Source organism: Spermophilus citellus (genome assembly GCF_964194105.1).
Source record: "Spermophilus citellus genome assembly, chromosome: 7".
Lineage (NCBI taxonomy): Eukaryota > Metazoa > Chordata > Mammalia > Rodentia > Sciuridae > Spermophilus > Spermophilus citellus.
The window spans coordinates 2187799-2204960 of NC_138188.1; positions in this window are offsets into that span (position 1 = coordinate 2187799).

A 17162-nucleotide genomic window follows, 5' to 3' on the forward strand; every position below is an offset into this window, starting at 1 on the left:
AACAAAACATAGAGATAGAACGGGAAACTAATTTATTGTGTCAAAGTTCAAGAAGCTAGCACAAACCGTGTTGGATTTAGAGTTCCAAATACATCTATCAATATAGGAGAAAACAGAGTGAAACCTAAAAATTCAAACTGTTACTGGAAATGAACGCTTCAACATAGAAGAACGACATTTGGGGAACCAAGTCGCCTTAGTGTACTGATCATTACCTGAAAGTATCATCCAGTTTGGGTGAAAAAATATTTGCGGAGATTTCTGGAGATTCGTAATTTTGGGAAGCCACCCCTTTCCATGAAAGTGTTTCTCGCCAGTCACTGCTTAGGGCTACATCAAGAGGAAACAAAACATAGAGATAGAACGTGAAACTACTTTATTGTGTCAAGTTTCAAGAAGCTAGCACAAACCGTGTTGGATTTAGAGTTCCAAATACATCTATCAATATAGGAGAAAACAGAGTGAAACCTAAAAATTCAAACTGTTACTGGAAACGAACGCTTCAACATAGAAGAATGACATTTGGGGAACCAAGTCGCCTTAGTGTACTGATTTTTACCTGAAAGTATCATCCAGTTTGGGTGAAAAAATATTTGCTGAGATTTCTGGAGATTCGTAATTTTGGGAAGCCTGGCAACCCTTTTCCATGAAAGTGTTTCTCGCCAGTCACTGCTTAGGGCTACATCAAGAGGAAACAAAACATAGAGATAGAACGTGAAACTACATTATTGTGTCAAGTTTCAAGAAGCTAGCACAAACCGTGTTGGATTTAGAGTTCCAAATACATCTATCAATATAGGAGAAAACAGAGTGAAACCTAAAAATTCAAACTGTTACTGGAAACGAACGCTTCAACATAGAAGAACGAAATTTGGGGAACCAAGTCGCCTTAGTGTACTGATCATTACCTGAAAGTATCATCCAGTTTGGGTGAAAAAATATTTGCTGAGATTTCTAAAGATTCGTAATTTTGGGAAGCCTGGCAACCCCTTTCCATGAAAGTGTTTCTCGCCAGTCACTGCTTAGGGCTACATCAAGAGAAAACAAAACATAGAGATAGAACGTGAAACTACTTTATTGTGTCAAGTTTCAAGAAGCTAGCACAAACCGTGTTGGATTCAGAGTTCCAAATACATCTATCAATAAAGGAGAAAACAAAGTGAAACCTAAAAATTCAAACTGTTACTGGAAACGAACGCTTCAACATAGAAGAACGACATTTGGGGAACCAAGTCGCGTTAGTGTACTGATCATTACCTGAAAGTATCATCCAGTTTGGGTGAAAAAATATTTGCTGAGATTTCTGGAGATTCATAATTTTGGGAAGCCTGGCAACCCCTTTCCATGAAAGTGTTTCTCGCCAGTCACTGCTTAGGGCTACATTGAGGAAACAAAACATAGAGATAGAACGGGAAACTACTTTATTGTGTCAAGGTTCAAGAAGCTAGCACAAACCGTGTTGGATTTAGAGTTCCAAATACATCTATCAATATAGGAGAAAACAGAGTGAAACCTAAAAATTCAAACTGTTACTGGAAACGAACGCTTCAACATAGAAGAACGACATTTGGGGAACCAAGTCGCTTTAGTGTACTGATCATTACCTGAAAGTATCATCCAGTTTGGGTGAAAAAATATTTGCGGAGATTTCTGGAGATTCGTAATTTTGGGAAGCCTGGCAACCCCTTTCCATGAAAGTGTTTCTCGCCAGTCACTGCTTAGGGCTACATCAAGAGGAAACAAAACATAGAGATAGAACGTGAAACTACTTTATTGTGTCAAGTTTCAAGAAGCTAGCACAAACCGTGTTGGATTTAGAGTTCCAAATACATCTATCAATATAGGAGAAAACAGAGTGAAACCTAAAAATTCAAACTGTTACTGGAAACGAACGCTTTAACAAAGAAAAACGAAATTTGGGGAACCAAGTCGCCTTAGTGTACTGATCATTACCTGAAAGTATCATCCTGTTTGGGTGAAAAAATATTTCCTGAGATTTCTGGAGATTTGTATATTTGGGAAGCCTGGCAACCCCTTTCCATGAAAGTGTTTCTCGCCAGTCACTGCTTAGGGCTACATCAAGAGGAAACAAAACATAGAGATAGAACGTGAAACTACTTTATTGTGTCAAGTTTCAAGAAGCTAGCACAAACCGTGTTGGATTTAGAGTTCCAAATACATCTATCAATATAGGAGAAAACAGAGTGAAACCTAAAAATTCAAACTGTTACTGGAAACGAACGCTTCAACATAGAAGAACGAAATTTGGGGAACCAAGTCGCCTTAGTGTACTGATCATTACCTGAAAGTATCATCCAGTTTGGGTGAAAAAATATTTGCTGAGATTTCTGGAGATTCGTAATTTTGGGAAGCCTGGCAACCCCTTTCCATGAAAGTGTTTCTCGCCTGTCACTGCTTAGGGCTACATCAAGAGGAAACAAAACATAGAGATAGAACATGAAACTACTTTATTGTGTCAAGCTTCAAGAAGCTAGCACAAACCGTGTTGGATTTAGAGTTCCAAATATATCTATCAATAAAGGAGAAAACAGAGTGAAACCTAAAAATTCAAACTGTTACTGGAAACGAACGGTTCAACATAGAAGAATGAAATTTGGGGAACCAAGTCGCCTTAGTGTACTGATCATTACCTGAAAGTATCATCCTGTTTGGGTAAAAAAATATTTGCGGAGATTTCTGGAGATTCGTAATTTTGGGAAGCCACCCCTTTCCATGAAAGTGTTTCTCGCCTGTCACTGCTTAGGGCTACATCAAGAGGAAACAAAACATAGAGATAGAACGTGAAACTACTTTATTGTGTCAAGTTTCAAGAAGCTAGCACAAACCGTGTTGCATTTAGAGTTCCAAATACATCTATCAATATAGGAGAAAACAGAGTGAAACCTAAAAATTCAAACTGTTACTGGAAACGAACGCTTCAAAATAGAAGAATGACATTTGGGGAACCAAGTCGCCTTAGTGTACTGATTTTTACCTGAAAGTATCATCCAGTTTGGGTGAAAAAATATTTGCTGAGATTTCTGGAGATTCGTAATTTTGGGAAGCCTGGCAACCCTTTTCCATGAAAGTGTTTCTCGCCAGTCACTGCTTAGGGCTACATCAAGAGGAAACAAAACATAGAGATAGAACGGGAAACTACATTATTGTGTCAAGTTTCAAGAAGCTAGCACAAACCGTGTTGGATTTAGAGTTCCAAATACATCTATCAATATAGGAGAAAACAGAGTGAAACCTAAAAATTCAAACTGTTACTGGAAACGAACGCTTCAACATAGAAGAACGAAATTTGGGGAACCAAGTCGCCTTAGTGTACTGATCATTACCTGAAAGTATCATCCAGTTTGGGTGAAAAAATATTTGCTGAGATTTCTAAAGATTCGTAATTTTGGGAAGCCTGGCAACCCCTTTCCATGAAAGTGTTTCTCGCCAGTCACTGCTTAGGGCTACATCAAGAGGAAACAAAACATAGAGATAGAACGTGAAACTACTTTATTGTATCAAGTTTCAAGAAGCTAGCACAAACCGTGTTGGATTCAGAGTTCCAAATACATCTATCAATAAAGGAGAAAACAGAGGGAAACCTAAAAATTCAAACTGTTACTGGAAACGAACGCTTCAACATAGAAGAATGACATTTGGGGAACCAAGTCGCCTTAGTGTACTGATCATTACCTGAAAGTATCATCCAGTTTGGGTGAAAAAATATTTGCTGAGATTTCTGGAGATTCGTAATTTTGGGAAGCCTGGCAACCCCTTTCCATGAAAGTGTTTCTCGCCAGTCACTGCTTAGGGCTACATCAAGAGGAAACAAAACATAGAGATAGAACGTGAAACTACTTTATTGTGTCAAGTTTCAAGAAGCTAGCACAAACCGTGTTGGATTTAGAGTTCCAAATACATCTATCAATATAGGAGAAAACAGAGTGAAACCTAAAAATTCAAACTGTTACTGGAAACGAACGCTTCAACATAGAAGAACGACATTTGGGGAACCAAGTCGCCTTAGTGTACTGATCATTACCTGAAAGTATCATCCAGTTTGGGTGAAAAAATAATTGCTGAGATTTCTGGAGATTCATAATTTTGGGAAGCCTGGAAACCCCTTTCCATGAAAGTGTTTCTCGCCAGTCACTGCTTAGGGCTACATCAAGAGAAAACAAAACATAGAGATAGAACGTGAAACTACTTTATTGTGTCAAGTTTCAAGAAGCTAGCACAAACCGTGTTGGATTTAGAGTTCCAAATACATCTATCAATATAGGAGAAAACAGAGTGAAACCTAAAAATTCAAACTGTTACTGGAAACGAAGGCTTCAACATAGAAGAACGACATTTGGGGAACCAAGTCGCCTTAGTGTACTGATCATTACCTGAAAGTATCATCCAGTTTGGGTGAAAAAATATTTGCTGAGATTTCTGGAGATTCGTAATTTTGGGAAGCCTGGCAACCCCTTTCCATGAAAGTGTTTCTCACCAGTCACTGCTTAGGGCTACATCAAGAGGAAACAAAACATAGAGATAGAACGTGAAACTACTTTATTGTGTCAAGTTTCAAGAAGCTAGCACAAACCGTGTTGGATTTAGACTTCCAAATACATCTATCAATATAGGAGAAAACAGAGTGAAACCTAAAAATTCAAACTGTTACTGGAAACGAACGCTTCAACATTGAAGAACGACATTTGGGGAACCAAGTCGCCTTAGTGTACTGATCATTACCTGAAAGTATCATCCAGTTTGGGTGAAAAAATATTTGCTGAGATTTCTGGAGATTCGTATATTTGGGAAGCCTGGCAACCCCTTTCCATGAAAGTGTTTCTCGCCAGTCACTGTTAGGGCTACATCAAGAGGAAACAAAACATAGAGATAGAACGTGAAACTACTTTATTGTGTCAAGTTTCAAGAAGCTAGCACAAACCGTGTTGGATTTAGAGTTCCAAATACATCTATCAATATAGGAGAAAACAGAGAGAAACCTAAAAATTCAAACTGTTACTGGAAACGAACGCTTCAACATAGAAGAACGAAATTTGGGGAACCAAGTCGCCTTAGTGTACTGATCATTATCTGAAAGTATCATCCAGTTTGGGTGAAAAAATATTTGCTGAGATTTCTGGAGATTCGTAATTTTGGGAAGCCTGGCAACCCCTTTCCATGAAAGTGTTTCTCGCCAGTCACTGCTTAGGGCTACATCAAGAGGAAACAAAACATAGAGATAGAACGTGAAACTATTTATTGTGTCAAGTTTCAAGAAGCTAGCACAAACCGTGTTGGATTCAGAGTTCCAAATACATCTATCAATATAGGAGAAAACAGAGTGAAACCTAAAAATTCAAACTGTTACTGGAAACGAACGCTTCAACATAGAAGAACGACATTTGGGGAACCAATTCACCTTAGTGTACTGATCATTACCTGAAAGTATCATCATTTGGGTGAAAAAAATATTTGCTGAGATTTCTGGAGATTCGTAATTTTGGGAAGCCTGGCAATCCCTTTCCATGAAAGTGTTTCTCGCCAGTCACTGCTTAGGGCTACATCAAGAGGAAACAAAAGATAGAGATAGAATGTGAAACTACTTTATTGTGTCAAGTTTCAAGAAGCTAGCACAAACCGTGTTGGATTTAGAGTTCCAAATACATCTATCAATATAGGAGAAAACAGAGTGAAACCTAAAAATTCAAACTGTTACTGGAAACGAACACTTCAACATAGAAGAACGACATTTGGGGAACCAAGTCGCCTTAGTGTACTGATCATTACCTGAAAGTATCATCCAGTTTGGGTGAAAAAATATTTGCTGAGATTTCTGGAGATTCGTAATTTTGGGAAGCCACCCCTTTCCATGAAAGTGTTTCTCGCCAGTCACTGCTTAGGGCTACATCAAGAGGAAACAAAACATAGAGATAGAACGTGAAACTACTTTATTGTGTCAAGTTTCAAGAACCTAGCACAAACCGTGTTGGATTTAGAGTTCCAAATACATCTATCAATATAGGAGAAAACAGAGTGAAACCTAAAAATTCAAACTGTTACTGGAAACGAACGCTTCAACATAGAAGAACGACATTTGGGGAACCAAGTCGCCTTAGTGTACTGATCATTACCTGAAAGTATCATCCAGTTTGGGTGAAAAAATATTTGCTGAGATTTCTGGAGATTCGTAATTTTGGGAAGCCACCCCTTTCCATGAAAGTGTTTCTCGCCAGTCACTGCTTAGGGCTACATCAAGAGGAAACAAAACATAGAGATAGAACGTGAAACTACTTTATTGTGTCAAGTTTCAAGAAGCTAGCACAAACCGTGTTGGATTTAGAGTTCCAAATACATCTATCAATATAGGAGAAAACAGAGTGAAACCTAAAAATTCAAACTGTTACTGGAAACGAACGCTTCAACATAGAAAAACAAAATTTGGGGAACCAAGTCGCCTTAGTGTACTGATCATTACCTGAAAGTATCATCCTGTTTGGGTGAAAAAATATTTCCTGAGATTTCTGGAGATTCGTAATTTTGGGAAGACTGGCAACCCCTTTCCATGAAAGTGTTTCTCGTCAGTCACTGCTTAGGGCTACATCAAGAGGAAACAAAACATAGAGATAGAACGTGAAACTACTTTATTGTGTAAAGTTTCAAGAAGCTAGCACAAACCGTGTTGGATTCAGAGTTCCAAATACATCTATCAATAAAGGAGAAAACAGAGTGAAACCTAAAAATTCAAACTGTTACTGGAAACGAACGCTTCAACATAGAAGAATGACATTTGGGGAACCAAGTCGCCTTAGTGTACTGATCATTACCTGAAAGTATCATCCAGTTTGGGTGAAAAAATATTTGCTGATATTTCTGGAGATTCGTAGTTTTGGGAAGCCTGGCAACCCCTTTCCATGAAAGTGTTTCTCGCCAGTCACTGCTTAGGGCTACATCAAGAGGAAACAAAACATAGAGATAGAACGTGAAACTACTTTATTGTGTCAAGTTTCAAGAAGCTAGCACAAACCGTGTTGGATTTAGAGTTCCAAATACATCTATCAATATAGGAGAAAACAGAGTGAAACCTAAAAATTCAAACTGTTACTGGAAACGAACGCTTCAACATAGAAGAACGACATTTGGGCAACCAAGTCGCCTTAGTGTACTGATCATTACCTGAAAGTATCATCCAGTTTGGGTGAAAAAATATTTGTTGAGATTTCTGGAGATTCGTAATTTTGGGAAGCCTGGCAACTCCTTTCCCTGTAAGTGTTTCTCGCCAGTCACTGCTTAGGGCTACATCAAGAGGAAACAAAACATAGAGATAGAACGTGAAACTACTTTATTGTGTCAAGTTTCAAGAAGCTAGCGCAAACCGTGTTGGATTTAGAATTCCAAATACATCTATCAATATAGGAGAAAACAGAGTGAAACCTAAAAATTCAAACTGTTACTGGAAACGAACGCTTCAACATAGAAGAACGTAATTTGGGGAACCAAGTCGCCTTAGTGTACTGATCATTACCTGAAAGTATCATCCAGTTTGGGTGAAAAAATATTTGCTGAGATTTCTGGAGATTCGTAATTTTGGGAAACCTGGCAACCCCTTTCCATGAAAGTGTTTCTCGCCTGTCACTGCTTAGGGCTACATCAAGAGGAAACAAAACATAGAGATTGAACATGAAACTACTTTATTGTGTCAAGCTTCAAGAAGCTAGCACAAACCGTGTTGGATTTAGAGTTCCAAATACATCTATCAATAAAGGAGAAAACAGAGTGAAACCTAAAAATTCAAACTGTTACTGGAAACGAACGGTTCAACATAGAAGAATGAAATTTGGGGAACCAAGTCGCCTTAGTGTACTGATCATTACCTGAAAGTATCATCCAGTTTGGGTGAAAAAATATTTGCGGAGATTTCTGGAGATTCGTAAATTTGGGAAGCCACCCCTTTCCATGAAAGTGTTTCTCGCCAGTCACTGCTTAGGGCTACATCAAGAGGAAACAAAACATAGAGATAGAACGTGAAACTACTTTATTGTGTCAAGTTTCAAGAAGCTAGCACAAACCGTGTTGGATTTAGAGTTCCAAATACATCTATCAATATAGGAGAAAACAGAGTGAAACCTAAAAATTCAAACTGTTACTGGAAACGAACGCTTCAACATAGAAGAACGAAATTTGGGGAACCAAGTCGCCTTAGTGTACTGATCATTACCTGAAAGTATCATCCAGTTTGGGTGAAAAAATATTTGCTGAGATTTCTGGAGATTCGTATTTTTGGGATGCCTGACAACCCCTTTCCATGAAAGTGTTTCTCGCCAGTCACTGCTTAGGGCTACATCAAGAGGAAACAAAACATAGAGATAGAACGTGAAACTACTTTATTGTGTCAAGTTTCAAGAAGCTAGCACAAACCGTGTTGGATTTAGAGTTCCAAATACATCTATCAATATAGGAGAAAACAGAGTGAAACCTAAAAATTCAAACTGTTAATGGAAAAAAACGCTTCAACATAGAAGAACGACATTTGGGGAACCAAGTCGCCTTAGTGTACTGATCATTACCTGAAAGTATCATCCAGTTTGGGTGAAAAAATATTTGCTGAGATTTCTGGAGATTCGTAATTTTGGGAAGCCTGGCAATCCCTTTCCATGAATGTGTTTCTCGCCAATCACTGCTTAGGGCTACATCAAGAGGAAACAAAAGATAGAGATAGAACGTGAAACTACTTTATTGTGTCAAGTTTCAAGAAGCTAGCACAAACCGTGTTGGATTTAGAGTTCCAAATACATCTATCAATATAGGAGAAAACAGAGTGAAACCTAAAAATTCAAACTGTTACTGGAAACGAACACTTCAACATAGAAGAACGACATTTGGGGAACCAAGTCGCCTTAGTGTACTGATCATTACCTGAAAGTATCATCCAGTTTGGGTGAAAAAATATTTGCTGAGATTTCTGGAGATTCATTTTTTGGGAAGCCTGGCAACCCCTTTCCATGAAAGTGTTTCTCGCCAGTCACTGCTTAGGGCTACATCAAGAGGAAACAAAACATAGAGATAGAACGTGAAACTACTTTATTGTGTCAAGTTTCAAGAAGCTAGCACAAACCGTGTTGGATTTAGAGTTCCAAATACATCTATCAATATAGGAGAAAACAGAGTGAAACCTAAAAATTCAAACTGTTACTGGAAACGAATGCTTCAACATAGAAGAATGACATTTGGGGAACCAAGTCGCCTTAGTGTACTGATCATTACCTGAAAGTATCATCCAGTTTGGGTGAAAAAATAATTGCTGAGATTTCTGGAGATTCGTAATTTTGGGAAGCCTGGCAACCCCTTTCCATGAAAGTGTTTCTCGCCAGTCACTGCTTAGGGCTACATCAAGAGGAAACAAAACATAGAGATAGAACGTGAAACTACTTTATTGTGTCAAGTTTCAAGAAGCTAGCACAAACCGTGTTGGATTTAGAGTTCCAAATACATCTATCAATATAGGAGAAAACAGAGTGAAACCTAAAAATTCAAACTGTTAATGGAAAAAAACGCTTCAACATAGAAGAACGAAATTTGGGGAACCAAGTCGCCTTAGTGTACTGATCATTACCTGAAAGTATCATCCTGTTTGGGTGAAAAAATATTTCCTGAGATTTCTGGAGATTCGTAATTTTGGGAAGCCTGGCAACCCCTTTCCATGAAAGTGTTTCTCGTCAGTCACTGCTTAGGGCTACATCAAGAGGAAACAAAACATAGAGATAGAACGTGAAACTACTTTATTGTGTAAAGTTTCAAGAAGCTAGCACAAACCGTGTTGGATTCAGAGTTCCAAATACATCTATCAATATAGGAGAAAACAGAGTGAAACCTAAAAATTCAAACTGTTACTGGAAACGAACGCTTCAATATAGAAGAACGAAATTTGGGGAACCAAGTCGCCTTAGTGTACTGATCATTACCTGAAAGTATCATCCAGTTTGGGTGAAAAAATAATTGCTGAGATTTCTGGAGATTCGTAATTTTGGGAAGCCTGGCAACCCCTTTCCATGAAAGTGTTTCTCGCCAGTCACTGCTTAGGGCTACATCAAGAGGAAACAAAACATAGAGATAGAACGTGAAACTACTTTATTGTGTCAAGTTTCAAGAAGCTAGCACAAACCGTGTTGGATTTAGAGTTCCAAATACATCTATCAATATAGGAGAAAACAGAGTGAAACCTAAAAATTCAAACTGTTACTGGAAACGAACGCTTCAACATAGAAGAACGAAATTTGGGGAACCAAGTCGCCTTAGTGTACTGATCATTACCTGAAAGTATCATCCAGTTTGGGTGAAAAAATATTTGCTGAGATTTCTGGAGATTCGTAATTTTGGGAAGCCTGGCAACCCCTTTCCATGAAAGTGTTTCTCGCCAGTCACTGCTTAGGGCTACATCAAGAGGAAACAAAACATAGAGATAGAACGTGAAACTATTTATTGTGTCAAGTTTCAAGAAGCTAGCACAAACCGTGTTGGATTCAGAGTTCCAAATACATCTATCAATATAGGAGAAAACAGAGTGAAACCTAAAAATTCAAACTGTTACTGGAAACGAACGCTTCAACATAGAAGAACGACATTTGGGGAACCAATTCACCTTAGTGTACTGATCATTACCTGAAAGTATCATCATTTGGGTGAAAAAAATATTTGCTGAGATTTCTGGAGATTCGTAATTTTGGGAAGCCTGGCAATCCCTTTCCATGAATGTGTTTCTCGCCAGTCACTGCTTAGGGCTACATCAAGAGGAAACAAAAGATAGAGATAGAATGTGAAACTACTTTATTGTGTCAAGTTTCAAGAAGCTAGCACAAACCGTGTTGGATTTAGAGTTCCAAATACATCTATCAATATAGGAGAAAACAGAGTGAAACCTAAAAATTCAAACTGTTACTGGAAACGAACACTTCAACATAGAAGAACGACATTTGGGGAACCAAGTCGCCTTAGTGTACTGATCATTACCTGAAAGTATCATCCAGTTTGGGTGAAAAAATATTTGCTGAGATTTCTGGAGATTCGTAATTTTGGGAAGCCACCCCTTTCCATGAAAGTGTTTCTCGCCAGTCACTGCTTAGGGCTACATCAAGAGGAAACAAAACATAGAGATAGAACGTGAAACTACTTTATTGTGTCAAGTTTCAAGAAGCTAGCACAAACCGTGTTGGATTTAGAGTTCCAAATACATCTATCAATATAGGAGAAAACAGAGTGAAACCTAAAAATTCAAACTGTTACTGGAAACGAACGCTTCAACATAGAAGAACGACATTTGGGGAACCAAGTCGCCTTAGTGTACTGATCATTACCTGAAAGTATCATCCAGTTTGGGTGAAAAAATATTTGCTGAGATTTCTGGAGATTCGTAATTTTGGGAAGCCACCCCTTTCCATGAAAGTGTTTCTCGCCAGTCACTGCTTAGGGCTACATCAAGAGGAAACAAAACATAGAGATAGAACGTGAAACTACTTTATTGTGTCAAGTTTCAAGAAGCTAGCACAAACCGTGTTGGATTTAGAGTTCCAAATACATCTATCAATATAGGAGAAAACAGAGTGAAACCTAAAAATTCAAACTGTTACTGGAAACGAACGCTTCAACATAGAAAAACAAAATTTGGGGAACCAAGTCGCCTTAGTGTACTGATCATTACCTGAAAGTATCATCCTGTTTGGGTGAAAAAATATTTCCTGAGATTTCTGGAGATTCGTAATTTTGGGAAGACTGGCAACCCCTTTCCATGAAAGTGTTTCTCGTCAGTCACTGCTTAGGGCTACATCAAGAGGAAACAAAACATAGAGATAGAACGTGAAACTACTTTATTGTGTAAAGTTTCAAGAAGCTAGCACAAACCGTGTTGGATTCAGAGTTCCAAATACATCTATCAATAAAGGAGAAAACAGAGTGAAACCTAAAAATTCAAACTGTTACTGGAAACGAACGCTTCAACATAGAAGAATGACATTTGGGGAACCAAGTCGCCTTAGTGTACTGATCATTACCTGAAAGTATCATCCAGTTTGGGTGAAAAAATATTTGCTGATATTTCTGGAGATTCGTAGTTTTGGGAAGCCTGGCAACCCCTTTCCATGAAAGTGTTTCTCGCCAGTCACTGCTTAGGGCTACATCAAGAGGAAACAAAACATAGAGATAGAACGTGAAACTACTTTATTGTGTCAAGTTTCAAGAAGCTAGCACAAACCGTGTTGGATTTAGAGTTCCAAATACATCTATCAATATAGGAGAAAACAGAGTGAAACCTAAAAATTCAAACTGTTACTGGAAACGAACGCTTCAACATAGAAGAACGACATTTGGGGAACCAAGTCGCCTTAGTGTACTGATCATTACCTGAAAGTATCATCCAGTATGGGTGAAAAAATATTTGCTGAGATTTCTGGAGATTCGTAATTTTGGGAAGCCTGGCAACCCCTTTCCATGAACGTGTTTCTCGCCAGTCACTGCTTAGGGCTACATCAAGAGGAAACAAAACATAGAGATAGAACGTGAAACTACTTTATTGTGTCAAGTTTCAAGAAGCTAGCACAAACCGTGTTGGATTTAGAGTTCCAAATACATCTATCAATATAGGAGAAAACAGAGTGAAACCTAAAAATTCAAACTGTTACTGGAAACGAACGCTTCAACATAGAAGAACGACATTTGGGGAACCAATTCACCTTAGTGTACTGATCATTACCTGAAAGTATCATCCTTTGGGTGAAAAAATATTTGCTGAGATTTCTGGAGATTCGTAATTTTGGGAAGCCTGGCAATCCCTTTCCATGAATGTGTTTCTTGCCAGTCACTGCTTAGGGCTACATCAAGAGGAAACAAAACATAGAGATAGAACATGAAACTACTTTATTGTGTCAAGTTTCAAGAAGCTAGCACAAACCGTGTTGGATTTAGAGTTCCAAATACATCTATCAATATAGGAGAAAACAGAGTGAAACCTAAAAATTCAAACTGTTACTGGAAACGAACACTTCAACATAGAAGAACGACTTTTGGGGAACCAAGTCGCCTTAGTGTACTGATCATTACCTGAAAGTATCATCCAGTTTGGGTGAAAAAATATTTGCTGAGATTTCTGGAGATTCGTATATTTGGGAAGCCTGGCAACCCCCTTTCCATGAAAGTGTTTCTCGCCAGTCACTGTTAGGGCTACATCAAGAGGAAACAAAACATAGAGATAGAACGTGAAACTACTTTATTGTGTCAAGTTTCAAGAAGCTAGCACAAACCGTGTTGGATTTAGAGTTCCAAATACATCTATCAATATAGGAGAAAACAGAGTGAAACCTAAAAATTCAAACTGTTACTGGAAACGAACGCTTCAACATAGAAGAACGACATTTGGGGAACCAAGTCGCCTTAGTGTACTGATCATTACTTGAAAGTATCATCCAGTTTGGGTGAAAAAATATTTGCTGAGATTTCTGGAGATTCGTAATTTTGGGAAGCCACCCCTTTCCATGAAAGTGTTTCTCGCCAGTCACTGCTTAGGGCTACATCAAGAGGAAACAAAACATAGAGATAGAACGTGAAACTACTTTATTGTGTCAAGTTTCAAGAAGCTAGCACAAACCGTGTTGGATTTAGAGTTCCAAATACATCTATCAATATAGGAGAAAACAGAGTGAAACCTAAAAATTCAAACTGTTACTGGAAACGAACGCTTCAACATAGAAAAACGAAATTTGGGGAACCAAGTCGCCTTAGTGTACTGATCATTACCTGAAAGTATCATCTTGTTTGGGTGAAAAAATATTTCCTGAGATTTCTGGAGATTCGTAATTTTGGGAAGCCTGGCAACCCCTTTCCATGAAAGTGTTTCTCGTCAGTCACTGCTTAGGGCTACATCAAGAGGAAACAAAACATAGAGATAGAACGTGAAACTACTTTATTGTGTCAAGTTTCAAGAAGCTAGCACAAACCGTGTTGGATTCAGAGTTCCAAATACATCTATCAATAAAGGAGAAAACAGAGTGAAACCTAAAAATTCAAACTGTTACTGGAAACGAATGCTTCAACATAGAAGAATGACATTTGGGGAACCAAGTCGCCTTAGTGTACTGATCATTACATGAAAGTATCATCCAGTTTGGGTGAAAAAATAATTGCTGAGATTTCTGGAGATTCGTAATTTTGGGAAGCCTGGCAACCCCTTTCCATGAAAGTGTTTCTCGCCAGTCACTGCTTAGGGCTACATCAAGAGGAAACAAAACATAGAGATAGAACGTGAAACTACTTTATTGTGTCAAGTTTCAAGAAGCTAGCACAAACCGTGTTGGATTTAGAGTTCCAAATACATCTATCAATATAGGAGAAAACAGAGTGAAACCTAAAAATTCAAACTGTTACTGGAAACGAACGCTTTAACATAGAAAAACGAAATTTGGGGAAAAAAGTCGCCTTAGTGTACTGATCATTACCTGAAAGTATCATCCTGTTTGGGTGAAAAAATATTTCCTGAGATTTCTGGAGATTCGTATATTTGGGAAGCCTGGCAACCCCTTTCCATGAAAGTGTTTCTCTCCAGTCACTGTTAGGGCTACATCAAGAGGAAACAAAACATAGAGATAGAACGTGAAACTACTTTATTGTGTCAAGTTTCAAGAAGCTAGCACAAACCGTGTTGGATTTAGAGTTCCAAATACATCTATCAATATAGGAGAAAACAGAGTGAAACCTAAAAATTCAAACTGTTACTGGAAACGAACGCTTCAACATAGAAGAACGACATTTGGGGAACCAAGTCGCCTTAGTGTACTGACCATTACCTGAAAGTATCATCCAGTTTGGGTGAAAAAATATTTGTTGAGATTTCTGGAGATTCGTAATTTTAGGAAGCCTGGCAACCCCTTTCCATGAAAGTGTTTCTCGCCAGTCACTGCTTAGGGCTACATCAAGAGGAAACAAAACATAGAGATAGAACGTGAAACTACTTTATTGTGTCAAGTTTCAAGAAGCTAGCGCAAACCGTGTTGGATTTAGAATTCCAAATATATCTATCAATATAGGAGAAAACAGAGTGAAACCTAAAAATTCAAACTGTTACTGGAAACGAACGCTTCAACATAGAAGAACGAAATTTGGGGAACCAAGTCGCCTTAGTGTACTGATCATTACCTGAAAGTATCATCCAGTTTAGGTGAAAAAATATTTGCTGAGATTTCTGGAGATTCGTAATTTTGGGAAGCCTGGCAACCCCTTTCCATGAAAGTGTTTCTCGCCTGTCACTGCTTAGGGCTACATCAAGAGGAAACAAAACATAGAGATAGAACATGAAACTACTTTATTGTGTCAAGCTTCAAGAAGCTAGCACAAACCGTGTTGGATTCAGAGTTCCAAATACATCTATCAATAAAGGAGAAAACAGAGTGAAACCTAAAAATTCAAACTGTTACTGGAAACGAACGGTTCAACATAGAAGAATGAAATTTGGGGAACCAAGTCGCCTTAGTGTACTGATCATTACCTGAAAGTATCATCCAGTTTGGGTGAAAAAATATTTGCGGAGATTTCTGGAGATTCGTAAATTTGGGAAGCCACCCCTTTCCATGAAAGTGTTTCTCGCCAGTCACTGCTTAGGGCTACATCAAGAGGAAACAAAACATAGAGATAGAACGTGAAACTACTTTATTGTGTCAAGTTTCAAGAAGCTAGCACAAACCGTGTTGGATTTAGAGTTCCAAATACATCTATCAATATAGGAGAAAACAGAGTGAAACCTAAAAATTCAAACTGTTACTGGAAACGAACGCTTTAACATAGAAAAACGAAATTTGGGGAACCAAGTCGCCTTAGTGTACTGATCATTACCTGAAAGTATCATCCTGTTTGGGTAAAAAAATATTTCCTGAGATTTCTGGAGATTCGTATATTTGGGAAGCCTGGCAACCCCCTTCCATGAAAGTGTTTCTCTCCAGTCACTGTTAGGGCTACATCAAGAGGAAACAAAACATAGAGATAGAACGTGAAACTACTTTATTGTGTCAAGTTTCAAGAAGCTAGCACAAACCGTGTTGGATTTAGAGTTCCAAATACATCTATCAATATAGGAGAAAACAGAGTGAAACCTAAAAATTTAAACTGTTACTGGAAACGAACGCTTCAACATAGAAGAACGACATTTGGGCAACCAAGTCGCCTTAATGTACTGATCATTACCTGAAAGTATCATCCAGTTTGGGTGAAAAAATATTTGTTGAGATTTCTGGAGATTCGTAATTTTGGGAAGCCTGGCAACTCCTTTCCCTGTAAGTGTTTCTCGCCAGTCACTGCTTAGGGCTACATCAAGAGGAAACAAAACATAGAGATAGAACGTGAAACTACTTTATTGTGTCAAGTTTCAAGAAGCTAGCGCAAACCGTGTTGGATTTAGAATTCCAAATACATCTATCAATATAGGAGAAAACAGAGTGAAACCTAAAAATTCAAACTGTTACTGGAAACGAACGCTTCAACATAGAAGAACGTAATTTGGGGAACCAAGTCGCCTTAGTGTACTGATCATTACCTGAAAGTATCATCCAGTTTGGGTGAAAAAATATTTGCTGAGATTTCTGGAGATTCGTAATTTTGGGAAGCCTGGCAACCCCTTTCCATGAAAGTGTTTCTCGCCTGTCACTGCTTAGGGCTACATCAAGAGGAAACAAAACATAGAGATTGAACATGAAACTACTTTATTGTGTCAAGCTTCAAGAAGCTAGCACAAACCGTGTTGGATTTAGAGTTCCAAATACATCTATCAATAAAGGAGAAAACAGAGTGAAACCTAAAAATTCAAACTGTTACTGGAAACGAACGGTTCAACATAGAAGAATGAAATTTGGGGAACCAAGTCGCCTTAGTGTACTGATCATTACCTGAAAGTATCATCCAGTTTGGGTGAAAAAATATTTGCGGAGATTTCTGGAGATTCGTAAATTTGGGAAGCCACCCCTTTCCATGAAAGTGTTTCTCGCCAGTCACTGCTTAGGGCTACATCAAGAGGAAACAAAACATAGAGATAGAACGTGAAACTACTTTATTGTGTCAAGTTTCAAGAAGCTAGCACAAACCGTGTTGGATTTAGAGTTCCAAATACATCTATCAATAAAGGAGAAAACAGAGTGAAA